This window comes from Tamandua tetradactyla, chromosome X (assembly GCF_023851605.1).
Source record: "Tamandua tetradactyla isolate mTamTet1 chromosome X, mTamTet1.pri, whole genome shotgun sequence".
NCBI classification, from domain to species: Eukaryota; Metazoa; Chordata; class Mammalia; order Pilosa; family Myrmecophagidae; genus Tamandua; species Tamandua tetradactyla.
Window position 1 is genome coordinate 120,739,085 of NC_135353.1, and position 22,964 is coordinate 120,762,048.

The window sequence follows — 22,964 nt, forward strand, 5'->3', positions numbered from 1 at the left end:
GGGAAACAAACAAATATATAAAATTTTCAAGTAAAATGCATTTTTCTCAAATTTACTTTCTCTTTTATAACTTAACTAAAGAATTCTTAAATTTTATCTTTCATGAAAATATGCATTAAACACTGAGTTACACAAATGTTAAAATAAATTTAGTTTGAAATGCTAGTGATAAATGAAAGTGAGGGGTAAGGGGTATGTATGTATAATCTTTTTTTTCTGTTATCATTTTATTTCTTTTTCTGTTGTCTTTTTATTTCTTTTTCTAAATTGATGCATATGTTCTAAGAAATGATGAATATGCAACTATGTGATGATATTGAGTATTGCTGATTGTATATGTAGAATGGAATGATATGTTAATATTTTTGTTTGTTTGTTGTTAATTTTTTAATTAATGAATAAAAATATTTTAAAAACACATTATCATAAATTAAAGAATAAGAAAGTATAAAAAAAAAACACTGAGTTACAGTGAATCCAAATCACCCAAAAGTAAACCATGACTGATATGAATTCATACACAAAGTTTATACCAATAAAAGCTCTTCTGTTTTAATTTTTGAAAAAGATCAAATTCTCCAAATCTGTTTTTTTTTTACTACATAAGAGACTTAATCAGAATTTTCATTTTGAAGTGTATTTTAAAATGCATCATTTAACGGTAAATGGTGTGTTGAGTCCATGTCTCTCCTAGCCTCCTACCACCCAATCATCCTGCATTGTATTGTAGGAGACCTGCCTGGGTGGAAAGGACAAAGGTGTAATAGGCCAGCGCATTTCTATAACAGTGAATTACCCATTCTCCTTTGCTCCTCAGCGCATTTCTATAACAGTTAATTACCCATTCTCCTTTGCTCCTCAGCGCATTTCTATAACAGTTAATTACCCATTCTCCTTTGCTCCTCAGCGCATTTCTATAACAGTTAATTACCCATTCTCCTTTGCTCCTCAGCGCATTTCAAAAATATATATTGAGGGTTAACCATGTGCCAGGCAGTCTGCTTAAAAAGTACGGGTTAAAGAGGTATGCAGCCCTAAAGAGAGGGATAGAAAGATCAAAGGTGATTGTGGAGTTATACAGAGAAGATAGGATTTAACAAATGAGTATGATTGCTGAATCATTAGATTGATATCTCTTTTAACCTCCGGTATTTTAGTGACTAGCTAAGATATAAAAAAAATAGCTAGAAGTAAAAAACTAAAATTATGGAATTGTAACCCATACCAAACTCTGAAATCTGTTCTACAACTAATTGTGGTGCTGTGCTTTGAAATGTATTGCTTTTTGTATATATGTTAGTTTTCACAAAAAAGAAAAAAAAGTTTATTGTGATGATAAAAAAACTTATTTATGCCTTCTAGCCTCCAGTGTTCTGGAGCAGCTAGAAGTAAAAATCTGAGAGGATGGTATGGTAGCTCATGACAAATTCTGGGATCTGTCCTGTAACTACTTGTTGAAGAATATTTTGAAAACTATTGCATTTTTCTTTCTTTGTTGTATTATACAATAAAAAAGTTTTTTTAAAAAAAGAGGTATGCATATATTCAGGAGGTGTAACTCTTATTTCTAAATTCTGAGATACTGAGCTGTTCGTATATAACTTGGTCATTCCCAGGAACTTCGGGTATTAATGTGACAGTTGAGACTCAAGGGTTAGAGCACTGATGCTATGAAAGTCAGCAGTACCCCATACAGGAACAGTTTAAAAAATTGAAAAAGTGACCAGACTTCGACTAGATATATGAATGAAGATTATCTGGTCAGGGCTAAGGTAGATGAGAACACAGGGTAAAGGATGATATGGTGCATATTTGAAAACCTCAATTTCTGTGTGAGACCAAAGGGAGAGATGTTTATTTGGTGCAAAATTTATATTTTGGCTAATGCATTACCTAATTGAACTTGTATGGTCAGCTTATTTCAATACCATAAGTACATGGAATCTTGAATAGGGCATGAGATCTTGTTGGTTTGTCCAGGTTAGTGTGATTCCCTAATATATCCCGGAGTAATTTGGGCAGAGAATAAAAAAGTATTTACAAACTCCCCTTGAGGGACTAGGGAGAAAGGAGGAAATAGTCAACTTCTCCATTTGGAGAATTCCTGATATTCTCACAAGCAGTGGGGACAACCAAATCTATAGGCTGAGCCCTCGATATTAGGGTTCACCCCTATGAAACTTATTCCTGCAAAGAAGCTAAGCCTACTTAAAATTAGGCCTAAGAGTCACTCCCAGAAAACCTCTTTTGTGGCTCAGATGTGGCCTCTCTCTCTAAACTGATGCAGCAAGCAAACTCACTGCCCTCCCCGCTCTATGTGGGACATGACTCCCAGGGGAGCAAACCTCCCTGGCAACATGGGACAGAAATCCTGGGATGAGACAGGACTCGGCATCAAGAGATTAAGAAAACCTTCTTGACCAAAAGGGGAAAGAAAGAAGTGAGACAAAATAAAGTGTCAGTGGCTGAGAGATTTCAAACAGAGTCGAGAGGTTATCCTGGAGGCTCTTCTTATGCATTGAATAGATATCCCTTTTTAGTTCATGGTATATTGGAGTAGCTAGAGGGCAGTACCAGAAACTGTAGAGCTATGTTCCAGTAGCCTTGATTCTTGAAGATGATTGTGTAATGATGTAGCTTTTAAATGTGACTGTGTGATTTTGAAAATCTTGTGTCTGATGCTCCTTTTATCCAGGATATGAACAGATGAGTAAAAAAATGAGGATAAAAATAAATAAATAATGAGGGGGATTAAAGGGCAAAAAATTGGGTAGATTGAAATACTAGTGGTCAATGAGAGGGAAGGGTAAGGGGTATAGTATGTATGAGTTTTTTTTTTCGTTTTTCTTTTTATTTCTTTTTCTGGAGTGATGTAAATGTTCTAAAAACGATCATGGTGATGAATACACAACTATGTGATGATATTGTGAGCCATTGATTATACACCATGTATGGAATGTATGTGTGTTAAGATTTGTCAGTAAAAATATTTTTTTACAAAAAGAGGTGTGCAGACATTGTCACTGTACAAAATGTGCAGATTCCAAAGGAAATAATACATGGAGATAAATAAGAACATTCTAGGCAGTGACACCAGTGAAATCCACAACTCCTGCTATAGGAGTACAAGGGCACAGAATGTGTCTTTTGGGCCCTGCCATGTTTACCTTCACTATACCAAAATTTTCTCAAATGTAAAGGAGAAATAGTAGTCCCCAAATTGTGGTAGAGTTGTTTAAATAAATCAATGCATATAGAGGACTTAGAACAATGGCTGGCACATTTTTAACACCCGGTGCATGTAACCTATTATTACGATTTTTTAAACATCATGATGATGATTGTTTTTAGTGTTATTATTATTTGGTTCCCTCACATACTGACTTCATTCTAACAGTGGCTTTCTTCTCAGACCTGGATATTAGTTCATCGACCTGATTAAAGTCATTTGAAATGTTTGCTCACTACTACCTGCTCTGTTATAAACAAACCCTTTGGCCCACTCCTGATAGGGGACTGAGAGTGAGAATGGGGGTTGTATCATTCAGGGATCTCCAGAAAAACAGAAACAATGGGCTACTTATTTTAAAGAATTGGCTCACACAATGCTGGGGACTGGCATATTGAAATCTGTAGGGCACACTGGCAGGCTGGAAACTTAGAAAGGAGTTGATATTGCAGTTCTAAGGCAGAATTTCTTCTTCCCTGGGAACTCTTAGGTTTTGCTCTTCAGGCCTTCAACTGATTTACTGAGGCCCATCCCTATTATCCAGGGTAAATTCCCTTATTTAAGTTAACTGATTGTAGATGTTAACCACATTGAATATCTGGAGTGTAGCCTAGACAAGTTAACACATAAGACTAACCATCACAGTCCACCCCTTGTCAAGTTGGCACCCACACACATCTCCTTAAACCATATTAAATCTCCAAATGAAGACAACAACGTCATACTTCTGCCTAACATAATGCAACTATACTGCATACAATCGGAAATGCAGGAACCCTTAGCCCAGAAGAGGACACAAACTCCTTAGGTGATGTTCACTCTTCTCCTTGGTAGCCTATAACTTAAAACTATAATGTAAAGTTAACATGTTATATGATAAAGGGATAAGGGAGGGAAGAAAACAAAGATCATTGATAAAGACATACACACACATACAAACAATTAAGATGAAAAATTCATAACAATCACAGTCTTCATTTCTGCAACTAGTCATGTGGTCTTAGCTTCAGCTGGTTTTTTTCTTTGCCTTTTGGGGTGATATGCACCTTCATTGCTGAATGGACTGGGCTATTACTAGTTCTACATGGGTTGGGTTGTTGTCATTTTTCATTGATTTTAATCATAGGACATGGTAGTATTATGAGATGCCCTATGGGATCTCCTATACTCCAGATATACCTTCACTGTGTAAAAGCAGCCCAATTTCCCCTTGGCAATAAGGATTAATCACCCCAGCCAGTACAGTAACTCCTTTCTTCATTTGTGGATTCAGAGGCATGAGGAGCTCAAAATGGCCAGGTGGCAGTCTTAACTTCTAGTTCATTGGAATCATTATTGGGTTTCCTGGTAGAAGCATTCTTCCCTTCGCGACTAAAACTTCTAGATCAGCTGAGCCTGAGATTGAAGGGACAGGAAGCAAAAATTTTGCAAGTGGATCACTAGGGGTTATAGCAAATGGTGCCACTACCGTTTCCACCTCTTGATTGTCCAGGGACACATGAATATGGCTCCCATATATTGGATGCTGATTTACAGCATATTCAGCCTCCTGGAAAACACTGCCCCAGCCAATGCAAGGTACTGCCAGCTAGCTGGCCCTGTTACTGAGTCTTTAAAATGCCATTCCACCAGTTTATCAAGGCAGCTGCTTCGAGCCATTGGAGAACATGGTAAGACCAGTGAATTTCATGAGCAGGAGCCCATTACATGCATCTTTTGCTGTGAAGTGGGTGCCTTGATCAAAAGCTGTGTAGAATACCATAACAGTGGATAAGGCATTCTGTAAGTTCACAGATGATAGCTTGGGCAGAAGTATTGAACACAGGGAACGCAAATCTGTATCCAGAGTACGTGTCTACTTCAGTAGAGACTATTGCAGGTTCCTCAGGAAAAATAGAGTTAACCACCTCAGACCAGGGAGGAAGGGCCACTTCTTCTGCCAAAGAAGACAGCAGAATTTAGGAGCTCAATGTCCCCAGCTTCATCAGGATCTGATCATATGACCCCAATCCAATTTTCAGAATTCCATTCCTTCCCAATCAATGCCCTCACTTTAACAGCAGACACCCTCCAAAACTGGAAATTAAAATTGCATTGTAATTCAGCAACTCACCAGAAGAGACTCTGGGTTTGTTTTTCAGAAATCTCAGTCCTGTAGCTGTAGGAGATAAGAGTTTCTTTCAAGGCAGGCACAAAAACTTTTAGATCATTTAGCTAGGAATTTGAAGTCCTGAGCTCATTCTTTTCCCCGCTTTCTCCATTGTGGTTAGGAGCAACTAGCCAATGTCATTATACTTGTTAATAACACAAACATGTTCTAAAGTATCAAATACACAATCACCCAGAATTTTGCCTTTTATAAGTATTCAATTAGGGGTGTCCAATGCTGATAATTTGTGTATCTCTATGCCACATGAAGCAATGGATTATCAGTGTCCTCTTAACCACTGGAAATACAGTTATTAATTACTTTATATCTAATCAGATTACAGTGCCAATTCCAGAAACCCTAGACCCAATTCAGAAAACCTCCTTAAGATTCTCTTCCCCTAAAACCATTCATTATACCAAAATCTGTAACAGTCAGAGTCCTCAAGAGGAACAGAAAAACTAGGGGTGTGTGTGTGTGTGTGTGTGTGTGTGTGTGTGTGTGTGTGTGTGTGTGTGTGATTTATTGTAAGGAATTGGCTCACATTATTGTGGGAGTTGGCAAGTCAAAAATCTGTAGAGCACACTAGCAGGCTGGAAGCTCAGAAAATAAGTGATTGGAAAGGCTGGAGGGAACTGCCTGAAAATGTAGAGCTGTATTCCAGTAGCCATCTTTCTTGATGATGATTGAACAATGATATAGCTTTCACAATGTGACTCTGTGATTGTGAAAACCTTGTGTCTGATGCTCCTTTTATGTACCATATCAACAGACGAGTAGAACATATGGAATAAAAATAAATAATAGGGAGAAAATAAGTGATGCTACAGTCTTGAGGCAGAATTTCTTCTCGGGAAAATGCAGGGTTTGCTTTTTTTTTCTGAGCAAGGGTCACATTTCATTCTTTTCCCATGTGAATATCCCCTTATTGCAGCATCATTTGTTGAATTTTTGTTTGGTTTGGTTTTTCGTTTGTTTGCTTGTTTGTTTGTTTGGGAAGTGCATGGGCAGGGTTTGCTCTTAAGGCTTCAACTGATTGGACGAAGCCCACCCACTTTATCAAGAGTAATCTCTTTTATGTAAGATCAACTGATTGTAAATGTTAACTAAATCTACAAAATATCTGCACAGTGACACCTAGATTAGTGTTTGCATAAATAACTGGGGATTATAGCCTAGCTAAATTGATCCATAAGACTAACCCTTACAGGAGGATTCAGAGACACAGAAAATGCTTCTCTCCAAGACTCATGGTCAACCTGGAAAGAAAAGATGTACATATACACACTCATGAGGGGTAACGGCATGACATCATACCCAAGGCAATATTTTCAGACAATGAACACTATACTGATAATAACCCCAACAACAGCAATGTGTATGATGAAACTGTGCAGCGACTGGGGTGGGTGGAAGCTGTTTGGAAAGAACTCATGGGCAAATATAGCTTTTAAAAAGGCCAGGTAATAAGGTGGAATGGTCAGCAGCTACTTGAAAGTGGTGAGGAGGGAGCTGCTATTGAAAAGATTGGATTGAACTGCTAAAAATCAGCCTAGGGGGAACTCAATGGCATATAGGCTGTGCTGGATTGAAGCTGTTATGTACTCCAGAAAACTCATGTCCTTTTTCCTGATCCCATTTTGTGGGGACAGCTATGTTTATTTTAATCCTGATTCAATATTGTGGGGTGGAAACTTTGATTGGATTGTTTCCACAGAGATGTGACACACCCAATTGGGGGTGTGGCCTTTTGATTAGAGATGTGACTGCCCATTCAAGGTGAGTCCTGATTAGTTTACTGGAGTCTTTTCAAAGGGGAAACACTTTGGAGAAAACACAGTTGCTTCAGAGTTGACAGAGATGCAGACATTTGGAGATGCTTGGAGTGCTGACAGAGAGAGCAGACACCTAAACACAGGTGTTTGGTGATGCAGAGCCCAGCAGAGATCACCATGTGACCTACCATGAGATGCTTAGCAAGCTAGAACCCAGAGTTGTGTTGCCGAGGAGCTAACTGAAGGCCCACAGATGCTTAGAGAGGAAACCACTGGCTTCAGAAGCTGGAAGCAAAAGAACCAGGAATAAGCAAAAGAACCAGCAGCCACCAGCCACATGCCTTCCCATGTGACAGACATTAGCCTTCTCCGAGTCAAGGTATCTTTATCTGAATGCCTTAGTTTGGACGTTTTTGTGGCCTTAGAACTGTAAACTTGTAACTTAATAAATTCCTTTTATAAAAGCCATTCTGTTTCTGATATATTGTATTCTGGCAGCATTAGCAAACCAAAACATAGGCCAAGAAGGATCTCTGATTCATGTTCCAAGACTGTGTGTCCATGACTGTGTGTCTGAAATTTCCATTGGTATGGAGAAAGAGCATTGAGCTTGGAATTTAAACAACAGCAGTAAACCAGAAAACCAAAAAACAAACCAAGAAACCAGTGTAGTTAATAATTCAATTATAATAATATTCTCGCAACAATTTTGACAAAGGCACCACACCTGCAAAAGGCTAATAATGGGGGTAAGCATATGGGAGCTTTGTATTTTCTGCCAGATTTTTCTGTAAACTTATAACTTCTCTAATAAAACGTTTTTAAAAAAGAAAGAAACTGAAGATGATTGTATAATGATATATCTTTCACAATGTGACTGTGTTGATTGTGAAAACCTTGTGTCTGATGCTCCTTTTATCTACTCTGTCAACAGACGAGTAAAACATATGGAATAAAGATGAGTAACAGGTGGAACAAATGTTAAAATAAATTTAGAGTGAAATATTGGTGGTTGGTGGGGGGGTATGGTATGTATGAATTTTTTTCTGTTTTCGCTTTATTTCTTTTTTTGGATAGATGCAAATGTTCCAAGAAATGATCATGATGATGAATATGCAACTATGTGATGATATTGTAAATTACTGATTATATATGTACAACGGAATGATCAAAAGTTACAAATGTTTGCATTTGTTTGGTGTTTTTTTTGGTATTTAAAAAAATAATCTAAAAATTAATTTTAAAAAAATGCCCACACACAAAAAAAAAAAAAGAAAGAAAGAAAGAAAGAAGTGTGGCTCTAAGACCACCCTCTGCCATTAACTGGCTATATTACCTGGGGCAGTCAGTCACTCTGCCTCACAGGGATTTTTTGCTCTTTATTGTTTTTATAAAATGAGGGGCTTGAAATACAGGACATCTGTACTTTCCTACAAAGAAAAGTCCAGGACCAGAAGGCTTCAGTGATGAAGTTTATCAAATGCATAAAGAATTAACACCAGCCCGCAGGTTGCCCCTCAACTGCAGGAGTGGGTTGTGGGCCTGGCCTGGAATGTGGACAGTCACCCTCCACCCTGAAGCAGCTATCCACCCCGCTTGGACCCACAAGGACCTTCATCATGGAGGAGGAGAGGGAATGTAGCAGGAGCTAGAGGGCAGCAGCCGACCGGCCTATACCAGGTATTAAAAAGGGATTTCATGGTTCATGAGCAGTTAAGTACCCCCATTTAATACTCTTGAGAGAAAAGAGTGCACGAGGGAGACTATAATGAGTACGAAACGGAAAACCCAATCCTTGAATTCATATGGAATTCCAAGACATCTTGAATAGACAAAGCAATCTTGAAGAAGATAGAGGACTCACACCTTTCAATTTCAAATCTTCCTACAAAATTACAGTGACTAAGACTGTAGTCGCTATAATGGCACAAGCATTAGCATACACATATAGACTAATGTAATAAAATTGAGAATGCAAAAATAAACTCATACGTCTACGGCCAATTGAATTCTTCAAGGACGCCAATACCATTAAGAGGGGAAATAAAAGTCTTCAACAACTGGTGCTGGGACAAATGGGTATCCACATGCAAAGGAACGAATTTGGACCACTACCTCACACCATATACAATAATCCATTGAAAAAGGATCAACAACCTAAACGTAATAGCTAAATTCATAAAAATTTTAGAGGAATACATAAGAAAATAAGGGTAAATCTTCATGATCTTGAATTTCACAATGTATTCTTAGATAAGACGCAAAAAAACACACACAACTAAAAAGCAATTACATAAATAGAACTGCATCAAAATAAAAACCTCTGGGCATTGAAGGATTTTATAAAGAAAGAGAAAAAGACAACACACATCCCCCTATCCTTTAGTGTTGACACCTTTTCTCAACATGAAAAAGTCAGAATGGGCATTGCCCAAAGATCCCTATAGATTGGGAGAAGGATCAAAGAAGGAGGAGGTATAACAGAGAAAATAGGATTTGACAAACGAATATGACTTCTGAATCATTATATTAATATTCTTTCTAGCCTCCAATGTTTAAGAGCTGCTAGAAGGAAAAATCTGAGGTGGTGGAATGGTAGTCCATGACAAACTCTGGGATCTATTCTGTAACCACTTGTTGAAGTGTACTTTGAAAACTATTGCTTTTTTCTTTTTTGCTTTGTATATATGTTATATTTTACAATTCAAAAAACATTTTTAAGTGTTCTGTAATTAAATAATGGTGAAGGTTAAACAAGTTTGTGAATATGCCAAAAACCACAGAATTACTGTACACTTTGAAAAAATGCTAATTGTCTTCAGGGGCACATTTTCTAGTCACACCTCATGATGAGTGAGACATATCTTCTGACTTTTGCAGCCCTCCTGAATGTCCACCCTTCTGACAATTATACAAAAGTGCCCTTCTTTTGGTCTCTTATTATTGGCCCATGGTCTTCTGCAGACATGGCTTTCAATACGACCTCTCTCTTGGCATCTGAGTTTATTAGTTATGACTGCCAAATGCTGATGAAGACTCAAAGAGAGGACTTGAGAAGGTAACACCGGGAAGTATATAATGAACCATTTCTTGTGTTATTATAAGGACTATAAAACACCCTAAATTTAGGAGTTATGCATTATTCTTTCCTTACCTTCTTTTTTCCCTCTATAGACTTAGAAAATATAATTGCCATAGCCTCTGGGGGCTGTAGGTAGCTGTGGCTTCCAGCAGGAATGGCATGATCCTGAAGCACCACTTCTACAAGGACTGGCAGCAGCGCATGGCCACAAGTTTCAACCAGCTCACCCAGAAAACCCGCAGATACAAAGATTGGAAAGCAAAAGCATGGCGCATTGCCCCACTCCATGCATCTGGACGCACGTGGCCCATAGTGAGTTGCCCTATGGTGAGGTACCACACCAACGTGAGAGCTGGCCAGGGCTTCAGCTCGGAAGAATTAAAGGTGGCTAGTATTCCCAAAATGGTGACCTCGACCATGAGTGTTTCTGTGAACTCCAGGAGGAGGGAACAAGCCCACAGAATCTCTGCAGGCCAATGTGCAATGGCTGGAGGAGGATAGCTCCAAACTCATCAACTTCCCCAGGAAGCCTCCACCCCTAAGAAGGGAGGAAGCTCTGCTGAAGAGCTCATACCAACCATGTAGCTGACTGGTCCAGTAATGCCCATTAAGGATGTCTACAAGAAGAAGAAAGCCAGGGCCATTACAGTGGAAGAAAAGAACTTCAAGGCTTTTAGCAATCATTGAATGGCCCATGCCAACTGCCTGACTCTTTGGCATCCAGGCAAAGAGAGCCGAGGAGGATGCAGAACAGGATGTTGAAAATAAAAGGTAGAATGCTGTTGAGACTTGTAATAAATCCGTAAAGCTACCTCAGAAAAAGAAAAAAAAACCCTGAATTTTAACCACATGAAGTTAACCTGAAAGGCCCTAAATGTAATGTCCTCTTTACCTCCCTCTGCTTCACTAACCAAAAATACTTGTGTTTGATCTCTCTTAAGTGGGGCTTTCCAGTGTCTGATTTACCAGCCTCCAATAAGTTGGTTAATTCTAAGATGGCAAAAACTTAATGTTTTCCCTTTCCCAGTGCCACTAATATTTTATCAAACTTCTACTTGTAATAAATGTTCTAAACTAGCCACCCTCAACTCTGGCTACATATCAATACCATCTGGAATGATTTTTGCATGCTGATGTCTGAGCTCGAATTCTAATTAAATTGGACTGAGATGGGGCCTGGAAATTGATATTTTTGCCAAGATCTCCCAGTCAATTCCAATGTGCCACCAGGGTTGGTGAAAACTACATTTTTAAAAAATTGATTATTTTTTAAATAATAAGCACATGAAAAAAATGTGCAACATCACTAACAATTAGGGAAATGCAAATTAAGACCACAATGAAATATAACTACACACCTATTAGAACAATTAAAATTAAAAGTAGTGATTATATCAAATGCTGGGTAGGATGCAGACAAACTGGATCACTCATGCATTGCTGCTGGGAATGTACAATGGTACAGTCACACTGGAAAATAAGTGTGGAAGGGGTCACAGGCAAGCAGTATATGAATACAAAGAGGTAGCACGAAGGAGCTTTTTTGTGGTGCTGGAACAGTCCTTTATCTTGAATGCACTTACACACACATATACACACAGTTTTAAAAAATGAAGAAAATTGAATGAGTTCTGTAGTCTAGTTAACCAATGTCAGTTTCCCTGTTTTGATATCGTACTACAGTTACATTAGATGTCACCATTGGGGGAAGCTGGGAGAAGACTGAAGTTGTATTATTTCTGCAATTTCCAGTGAATCTATAATTATTTCAAAATTCAAAAAAACTTTAAGAAACATATCCCCCTCCCAAAAAAAAATCATTTTTAATCTTCAAGAGTCAACTATTAAAATGCAAATATCCCTGTGGGGAAAAAATCCTTAAGCAACTTATTCCCAGCTCAGTTTTTTCTGCCCTGGCATCAGGTTGGACTATATCATTAGATGTTTGGGGAGATGGAAGTAGGGAGCCCCAGGAGAATGGGGGAGGGTTTCACAAGGAAGGGTGAATGTGCCAACCACCATCTTTTCTTCCAATCTTCATCCAACATTGGCCAGCCCTCTCTCAATATCTCTGCCAAGGTCTATTGGCCCCATTTGCACACAGAGACAGAAAGTCAGAAGTCAGCCTATAATTCACAAAAGTTTACTTTGCTCCTACATCTTCCTGATGATTGCTATGTGTCTAGGTTCCTCTTATGAAGAACAGGAGTCATGGTGCCATGGTGTCATGGATTAAATGGGTTAAAGGTGAATAAAATGTATCATAATAGCAAGCATGGATAATTAGAGCGGTGGGGACTTCAGAAGGATGTAGTGTGCAATCTTTTGACAGAAAGGCATCTGAATAGGTATCTTAGTTTGCCAGGCTGCTAAGATAAATGCCACATAGTGGGTTGACTTAAACAACAGGAACTTAGCACATGGTTTCAGAGGCCAGAAGTTCAAATCAAGGCATTAGCTAGAGCATTCTGGCTGGCTGGCAATCCATGGGTTCCTAGGCTTTCCCACCACATGGCAATGTCCTCTCCTTTCTCTTCTGGATTTCTACTAACTTCTGGTTTCTGGCTCCTCACTGGGGCATTCTCTAACTATGTTTTAATTCCTTCTGTTTAAAAAGGACTCCAGGGCAGTGCAACAGTGGCTCAGTGGCAGATTTCTTGCCTGCCATGCCAGAGACCCAGGTTTGATTCCTGGTGCCTGCCCATGCAAAAAAAAAAAAAAAAAAACAAGACTCCAGTATTCCAGATTAAGACCCAACCTCATTCAGCTGGGTCACACCTTAACTAAAAGTATCATTTTCAAGACACCCTATTTACAATGGGTTCACACCTACAGTAGTGTGGATTAATACTCAAAACATGTCTAAATTGAGGTATATAATTCAATCTACCACAATTGGAAATGGGTCTCCAAATTCCTCAGCACTCATCCAGCCCCTCCTGTCAGTCTGGACCCTTATTCCTAAGACACAAGGATTTAGGAGACACTGAGAAGCTTTCTTCCCTGCCAAACAGCAGAAGCACATAGAAAACATCACCCCATTTTTCTTAAAGGGTACATGTGAAATGCCCATTATCAAGGCCCCACTGTTGAGAAGCGTTCTAGTTCTGACAACAGCAGACCATCTATTTGGAGACAGAGACCACTGTTACAACTAAATACCAGAGGTAAGGAAAAGTCAGTCTAATTGCTGACACATTCAGTCATCTCACTTACTAGTGTCTAAAACCAAGTCACACAGAGTTTAGAGAGGGATCAAGAGTTTGTCTGGGGAGGCCAAGGGTGAGTGGTTGAGGAAATGGAGATATATGCATTGTAAGCAGGAAGGGCTTTCTGGTATACAATGTTTCTCACACTCAAACTGTTCTGCACTTTATAGAACCTGGTACCGAAGGGACCCCATGCATGAAACAGAAGAGAAGCACTTGTGAAATATAGAAAGGGGGTCTGAAACAGAAGGATTAAAGGCAGCCCCATGGCTGCAGTGTCTCCAGCCTCCTGGCTGACCCTTGGCATCTCATTGTTTCCATCTCAGAATTTCTTTGTCTTCTCTAGTAAGAGAATCCATTTATCCTGCAGAGAACCCACTTCTTACAGTTTATCTGGAGCTGAAACCATCTGCCACTCCTGACCATAGGGCTGGATCTTGCGTTGACTTAAGATTGGCCAATCAGCATTGGTCATGCTCTTAGCATAATACTTGGATAAAGGGAACGTACATTCCACAAGCCAGCCAACCAGAGTCCTCACTAGGATCTTTACTGCCTACCAAGGAAAATACTATGGGAGGCCCTGATGATGCTATTTGAGCCCCTAGATCCAACTGTACCTCAAAGCATAAAACATTGCAGTTCCCAGTTGTGTGAACCAATAAGTTCCTTTTAAAACTTTAGTGTATGATAGAGAAGGTCCAAAAGGCTAGCAGTCATCATCATTACTAACTATATTTTCTGCCTTGCTGCTGTCTCCTTCTCTCCAAGTCACTCCGAGTCTTTGAAAACAGAGTGGAAACAAGTGCCACATCCATTGGAGAACTTGGATGGAACTTATTATGATACCCTTAACATCAATGTGGAAGATACATTTGAGTGTAAGCACTTTGCATGAATGCCTGAAATCACACTATTAAATAATCTACCCACTCTGTACTTCTCTACCAATGAAATTCATTTCCACCTAAATTGACTGCAGTAGAAATCCAATACAAGGCAGCAGGTGGAAGAACTTAGCCAGAAGGTAAGTCAACTTTCCTATGTGCCAAGGAAAAGAATTTTACACAAATGCAATCCTGAGCTGAGCAAAGCTGAGTAAAGGAGAAGAGTACTCCAACTGGAGAAGAGTACCCACATGGTTATTATCTTGTGGAAACAAGGCAGCTGTTGGTTGCCTAGGTGACTTACACAGGAATGTGTTAGCCACAAGGCTTTCTTTATAACCTGAAAGAATTGGCAGATATCTCCAGGGCCTGACATCAGGAGCTCCAGATAAAGAGGCCATTGTTTGACATCTTCCAGGGCCTGACAGGGTACGTTCAATTAAAGCAAAATAGACATACTTAAACCCTCCTCAGAAGGGGACTGGCTCAACTTCAGATGCAGAGGCATTCCCTTTTAGCAGGATGAATACAATGCCCAGGAACTGTGGAAACAAAGGGCAGAGGGCAATCCAGGTCAGTGGTTAAAAGATTTGGGTGAGGGCCAGGGGAGCTCCAATTTGAAGTGACAAGAATTCCAGCTAGCTTTCAGTGTATGGTAATAGAGTGTCAAGCGGCAGGCTATTATGAATGGGGATGCTTGGAAATCTAAAATTGGCAGTCAACATCGGGTGCATCTTACAACAGGAAACAAGACTATGGATACCAGGTTGGATAGAGAAGCCTGTATGATACATACAGCATCTCCTACCTAACCAAGGATTTACCTGCCCTCCCCCTCTGTCATCCCTCCCCTTAACTCTCTGGAAACACATCGATTTGTGGCTGCTATGACTTGAACGCTGTCTGCTCCTAGCACAACTTGTTTTGAGAAAAGAATATATTCCCAGATGTCTCTCAAAACTTGCATGAACGCCTCTGGCATTCAGCCATCTTTGTCCCCCAGCCATATATTACCTGTAGGGCAGTTGCCATAGGTGCAGACATACTCGAATGAACTTCCTGCCAGTCTCACTTTCTGTTGTGAGGTAGCAGCAACTCTTTGTATATAAGTTCCCCTAATAAATGTTTTTGGACTGATCACCCTGGCATTCAATGTCTCTTTCTTTGGAATCTCAACAGTACCTGTTGTGGGGTAGTTTGGAGCAGTCTTGGCTAGATCTCCCCCTATTTCTTCTTTCAAGGTGAGTCCTGCTGCTAGTTCAGTGGGATGCAGCAATTAGAATAGTAGGCAACATTCCAGAGAAAGGGGCTTGGGAAAAGAGAAACCAACTGGAGAAATACTGGCTGACCTCAAGGGTTTATATGAGGCTCCACTGCAGATCTCCTAGACATCTACTGGCCACCCTGGGAGTACAGTGATGCTCCAAAAACCCCAACAGGTCTCACCTCCCTCCTGAAAAGACTAAAATTGCATTCAGCCTGCAAGGAGGCAAAGTGGCTGGTAGCTGGGGCAGGGTGGCTCCTGCTGTGGGCAATAAGAATGACTACGAAAGCACAGTTAACAGCTGAGACCAGAGTATGTAAACTAGAGGAAAAGGTACAGTTGGAGTGAAACATGAGAGCAACTGCAGCTTTGATGGTAACTGATGTGTCAGGAAAGTTGGAAGGAGGGGAGTCTAGGCTAAATACCTTGGCCATGCAAAAAGTGTTGGGAAAAGACTCCCTAAAGTGAAGGTACAGGTTATAGTGAAGGCTTCCAATAGAGAGACAAAGACATGGAATCCTTTAGAAAGTTAAATGAGTCCAGTGAGGCAGTCGAAATAACCAGCTCAAAGGACTAGAGAGGGGAAGCATCTTTACATACTCGTACCCTTATTACAGAATAAGATAAAAAAGACTAGGCAGGTGTTGGATGGTCACACCCCAACCCCACCTCATTATAGCAGCCATGGCAGGCCAGGGGATCAGGCCAAGGCTTGTGGTAGCGGAGGAGGCCTGAGGGTAGCAAGCACCCAGTAGGTGATGCTTAACACCACTCTACACAGCACAGTACAGCATGATCCAGCTCAGGTTGTCCCAGCTCTGCCTTGTGAAGCAGCTAGGTGCCAAGCACCCTGCTCCACCAGGAGGATGGTAGTGGAGAACAGAGCTTGGCACCTAGTCACTTCACAGACTACTTTTTTATTTGCAGGCTGGACACGAAAACTGGGCTGGAGCTGGGTGAGCTGTCAGCATTATCTTCTAAAACCAGGGATGGTACTAAGCCTTTTATCTCAAGTGCAATCCAAATCTCTGCCTGCAACAATAGAAACTAAAGCTTTAAACATCTGGCAGGTAGACTGTATAGGGCCTCTTCTGGGGTGCCAGGGGTATTACTATGCACTTACCTGTGTTAACACTGTTAGTAGTTTCATGCAAGGATTCCACTGCAAACGTGCCAATCAAGCATCCTCTATCTTTCTTTTTTTTTTTTTGCACAGATAAGCACTAGGAATCGAACCCGGGTCTCCGGCATGGCAGGTGAGAACTCTGCCACTGAACCACCGTGACTACCTGGCATCCTCTATTAAAGGACTGCAGTGTCTACAAACAATGTATGGTATACCTAATGTCAATTTTAGTGGTCAAGAGTCCCACTTCACCAGCACCCTAATACAAGATTGGGCACAAAAGGAGGTGATAACATGGCAGCTTCATTTGCTTAATAACCCTGAAGGGCTTAGCCTAATAGAGAGAATGGCAACCTGTCTAGAGATCAATCACGCTGTTATACATTTAGCCAATGCTTTCATTAGCATACCAATAGATAAACAATCACAGGACATGTTTGCCTTCACATGGCAGGGGTGGCAGTGAACCTTCCAGGTCTTTCCCCAAAATATATACATAGCCCTACTATCTGCATGGCTTAGTGGCCAGGGACCTAGCCACCTTGGGTCCACTTCCAGGAGTACACGTAGAATAATTATGTGAATGGTATTTTTCTAAGCTCTGTAGACTCAAGTCTTTTGCAAAAAGTCATGGAGAGGACCTGACAACACCTCCAGAAAAGAATTTGAGAGATCATCCCCAGAAAATACAGGGATGGGGAAATATCATCAAGTTCCTGAGGGTGATATGGTCAGGTAAGACTTGTGTTTTACCATCTATTGGGATAGATAAGGTCCAAACTTACCAGCGCCCACAAACAGTTAAGGAGGTGCAAACTTTTGTGGGTTATCAAAGTATTAGAGTTTATCCATTCCTCATTTGACACAATACCTGCACTCTCCATATAGGCTAATAAGAAAAAGGAGCAGAATGGGATTGGAGGGTACAAGGAAGAGGAGGCGGTAAAGCAAGTTGCTATGTGATGCATTAAGAGAATACAGGTTCAGGCACAACAGAAACTTTCATCAAATGACCACTATTACTTACACAGCACAAAGAATCCAGAAGAGCAGGGGAAGAGATCCCATCATGGCTGGTCTGCCGGGATGCCAACTGCTTGGTTCGGGGTCATGGAGGCAGCTCCATATGTTCCACTTTATGACAGAAGAGAGACAATTCTGTGCTGTGTGAGTGTTGAGTATCCACCCCAAGGGGTAGGAGCCCTACCATTGATAACACCTGTTCTGTTAAGCATTCAGGGCTGCTTGTTCCTGGTTTCCAGATTCAAGGTATGGTCGGACCATTTCATTAGACCTAATATCTTTCCCAGGCGGTGAAATGGAAACAGTCTGAAATGTCAGCACACAATAGAAAAGGAGGCAAGGGGAAGGCAAGGTTGGGAGGTGGTTGCTGAGCATGTGTCTGTGATTTTCCCAGCAAAGATCCTTGCCAAAGCAAAAACATTAGTAGTCCAAGTACAGGCCTTTCAAACTGTGACTCCAGGGTAACTATTTGAGCTAGATGTCTCCATCACAGAATAGGACTGGGATAGGCCATATGGCAAAGGGACAGGAAGACGTGGATCTCCATAGGGTTTTGGTCTCAATATTTCAAAGGAGATGTGCAACTTCATACCATCCTAGAAAAGCAATTCCTAGCTGTGTACCAAGCTTTACAAGAAACAAGGCCATCACAAGAAATAGGCAATGGAAATAAAAGTGGCATATCCCATTAAAGGATGGGTAGAAGGGCTGTTTGCCCAGCCTGCTTCTGTAGTAGCCCATAATAGTACATTAGCACAGTGGCCTGCATATCTATAGCAAAAGGGACACTTAACATCTAGTCCCATCTCACTAGAGTCACAAGTCCTCTGGGGTCCATAACATACACCACAGAATCAGAGGAGGCCCCAGAGTTGCCCCTAGAAAACCCTGATGGACAAGCGAGGGAGAAGGTATACCCCTACAGAATGCTTCATATATGGATGACTCCTGTCTTGGCCAACTCCTGTCTTGAACAGCAATAACCATGCAACCAGCAATGGACAGCTTGTGGGTAGAGATGAAAATGGAACACAGTAATCAATGTACCAGCTAAGAGCTGTCTGGTTGGCTCTTGTGAGTGAGCCAGTCACCATTTGTGCTGATTCATGGACAGTGCTCCTACCAGAGACCCTCAGATAACAACGAAGTGCCCACCGAGGGAGGTAAGTGAGCCTTTGATAGGATCCTTGCAGCACTAGCTCTTGCATAAGCTGTGTGAGTATGGAAATGGACAGAAGAAGCCTGGACGTGATAAAACTATGAACTCCTCTCCCTATCACCCCAGGTATCAGAATAATACTTTGGGGTCTAGGGTGGATGCCCAAAGGATGGATTGGGATCCTCTTCCAATAAGGCAGGAGGCTCCTGCCACCATAGAGCTAATCCCTTCATTCTTTAAGGAGAGGACCCAGACAGACATGGTAGTAAAGGGCAATCAAACATTCAATCCCAAAGGGCATGGCTGTGGCAATGGTACACTGGGTTACTGTTAACCTTATTAACAACCTTCCAACAGTGCGTGTCTTATGCCCAATTGTGGGATGGGTTTATTTGGCTACCACAGGATACTAACACAATCTGCCTCTCTGTGTTGGGAGCCAAAAAAAAAAAAACAACAAAAGACCATGAACCAATTAATACTAGATATCTGGGCAGCAACTCGTTTGCTACTGAATGGTGCCAATGCCCGTCTATCTATTAGATCTCCCCTAATGGCATGCAATAGTTATGTGGCACAAACACTTGACCATGGCTATCCCCAGGTGGATATGGAGATGTACTATTGGCTTCTCCTGGATGCACTCTAGGATGTCAAATAATCCTAATGCCCTTAAAATGAGCCTATTTGGAGAGGGAGGTATAACAAGTGTATATTCTCTTGGTGGAATTATTTGAACTCTGTTTTTGTTCCCCAAGGAGGTGATGTTGACATCATGCATAAAATAGAAACCTGACGAATGTTTGTAACCATGGCTATCAAAGATACTAAACACAACCTCTCTGTGCTAAATCAAGATACTGGGGCTATGTGGCTATACACAAGGTGGTGCTACAAAATCATGTGGCCCCAGATACTCTCACAGCAGCACAAGGGGGAACATGCACCTATTAAAAACTGAGTACTATGTCTGCATTCCAGATAAGAAAGGCCAAAGTAGATAAGGCCTTAGCTCATTTGCAAAAACAATTGCAACTCATAGATCAAATGTGTGATGATTCATCGTGGCCCCAAATAAAGGCTTGTTTTGCAGGGTGAGGTAGCTGGTGGAAAATTGTTGATGAGCCTTCAAGGTATTGTGGCCATTGGACTTACTCTACACACTTGTATATATTGTTGTTGTGGGTTCTGTCTCCAGTGCGCCTTAAAAACAGGAAAAACAGTTTTATAAGGTATTCTCCCATCCCGCCCATGGCCCAGAGACTCTTGAGGAAGTACATGGGGCTTTGAAGTACACTGCCTGCCCTAAGAGCATCTTGTTTTGAGAAAAGAGCACATTCCCAGATGTTTCCCCAAAACTTGCATGCAAGCCTTTGGCATTCACCCATCTTTGTCCCCAGGCCATACATAACCTGTAGGGTGGTTGCCATAGATGCAGACATATTCGAATAAACTTCTTGCCAGTCTCACTGTCCAGCTTAAAGTAGCAGCAGCTCTCTGTAAGTTCTCCTAGGAAATGCTTAAGGACTAATCACCCTGGCATTCAGTGTCTCTTTCTTCAGAATCTCAACAGGCCCTGTCGTAAGGCAGTTTGGGATAGTCCTAGATGGCTCTCCCCCTATTCCTTCTTTCTAAGTGAGTCCTGCTGCTGTTTAAGCAGGACATGGCAAAACCAAAACTTGACTACATGTGTGGCAGATTGGGGGTCAGTGTTAAGATATACTGGAAAGACACAAGCAGAACTCTAACTTGAGAGTGTCCAGGAGAGTGTTGTGTTGTTATAGTAGATACCCAGGCTGAGAGAAATGAAACAGAAGCCCAGTTCTGTGAAATGGGCTGTAAAGACTTAGAACAAGTTGAGAAGCAAGCATAGCCTAAATGCTAAGCCCTAGAATGTTAAAACAGAACTCCACAAATTTCTGATGAGAACAGACAGTATTTATTATAGAAAATGAGGCAAAGTTTGACAAACAGGTGGGAATTGTAGGGCCCCTTTAAAAAAAGAGAATAATAGTGACTGGGAACCTAGCTGGAAATATCAGTGCTACTATCCTGAAACTTACCCCTGTTCTATTTATGCACTTAGAACTGAATTTGGTTTTATAGCAAATGGCTACTACATTCGTTATAAGAAAAATCCCTCTTAGTATATAGATCATAATTTAAATGATTATCAGCCATTTACACATTAGTATGAATTTGCTTACATATTTCCTTCCTGAAAACAGGGTTTGATGGAGGTTGGAAGAAATTTTTCATTTATCAGAATATTACTGAGAGACTGGTGAGAGCCAGACGTTGGGCTATGCACTAGGGATACAAAGATGACACAAAGCACTATGCCTCATCCCCAAAGAATTTCACAACCTTCCATATTAAAGATAAGAAGAAAACTACTAAAAGAAAAAAGAGATGCGCAAGAAGGAAGCTGGATAGAGTACAGACAAATATTTTCTTATTTTCCAATGTTTACAAATTTGACTCATCTCTCCCTGGAAATCCCACAAATGATCTTCCCTGCTATCTTCCCACAGACCTTACCTCAACTCTTCAAGTCCCTCACTCTTCAAGTAATATCAGAACTCCTTGGTCTATGCTTCCAGTCAGGAATAGAGATGCTGGGAAGATAATTTTTCCGGTCTTTTTTATTTTTTTAATGAGGAAAACCAGACACAGAGAAGTGAAGCAACTAGAAGAAACCATGAAGGGAATCTGTGACAGAAGTTCATGGAATTCCCAGCCCTCTAGTCAAAACCCTTTCACTGCTTCACAGAATTTCCTGACAGACCAGAAAGGCTAACATAACAGAGAAATCCCAGGTTGGATTGCATCAGTCGTTTGTTCAATGTCCACTAAATAAAGTTCAAGGCCTTCCACTCTCTTTGGTCAACGTGATTGTATTAGCTGATCTTCTATTACTCACCTACTTAAATTACATGACTCGTAATTCATAGACCATCATCTGTGAATTTCTATTTCCATGCCCTTGCTCATGCCATCCTTTCCACCAGATGCCCTGCTACCACCATCTCTGTGTAAAGAATTCCTGCCAATTCTTCAGAGTGGTGTCATTCACAAAGTTATCCCCAATATTGTCAGCCAGAAAAGATCTCTAATGATTTTTGTGTTTATGGCTCTTATCACATACCACCTTCTAAGATAGCTATTTTTGTCAATGAAAGACAGTCCCTAATGAAAGACAGTGTCGTTAATGTATATCTGGAACAGCTCCAGCACTCAGAGCACAGTAAATTCTGACGAACGAATTAATTGGGCTGAATAGCATCATTAACAGGAAGGTAGAGACCAAATCAAAGCAATGTCATTTCAAAGTTTACCCTGGCTGGGATAGGCTGGGGATAGGCCAGAGAAGGAGAGACCAGAAGAAGGCTGCAGCAGAACCAATTAAGGTTCTTGCACAGCTATCTATCTGGGAGCGAGGAGATAAAAGGAGAGATCCAGACATTAGAATTGGGTCTTTAAGGAAAGGCCATTTCAAGCCAAAACATGGGGCATGTAGGAGATGGAGGATAAAGGTTCAGCTGGGGAGTCTAAACACGGAGATGCACCAGACACAAATAATCAGACAGATATTTTTGTGTTTTTTTTTCCTTTTTGATTAAAAGATCATACTTTTTTAAACATTTGCTGAAAGATCTTGGATGTCTCTGAGGCACAGACGTGCAGGCTATGTTCTCATAACTCTCTCTCTCTCACACACACACACACACACACACACACACACACACACACACACACCAGCATTTCCACCACCACATCACCCTCTAGTGGCCTGTGGAGATTCCTCAGGTTCCCCAGGACTCTCAAGTGACAGCACAGACTGGGCACTGGGACTCCCAGCTAGCCTCATTTCAAACACTTCACTTCAATTTATTTTGTATTTGGGGGGTTGCCATAAGAAATCTCTTGAAAAGTAGAATTTGCTGTTTAAAAAGTATTTTATATGACCCAGCAAGTCCCCTCCTTTCATTCAAAAGAAGTGAAAATATATGTTCACACAAAACCTTGCAGATGAATGGTCATAAGCAGCACTATTCAGA

General features: G+C 40.8%; 1 pseudogene; it reads left to right on the forward strand.

Moving 5' to 3' along the window:
• Window positions 1–6,854: 6,854 nt before the first annotated feature.
• Window positions 6,855–11,010, forward strand: LOC143672056 (large ribosomal subunit protein eL13 pseudogene; annotated as a pseudogene).
• The last annotated feature ends 11,954 nt before the right edge of the window (window positions 11,011–22,964 follow it).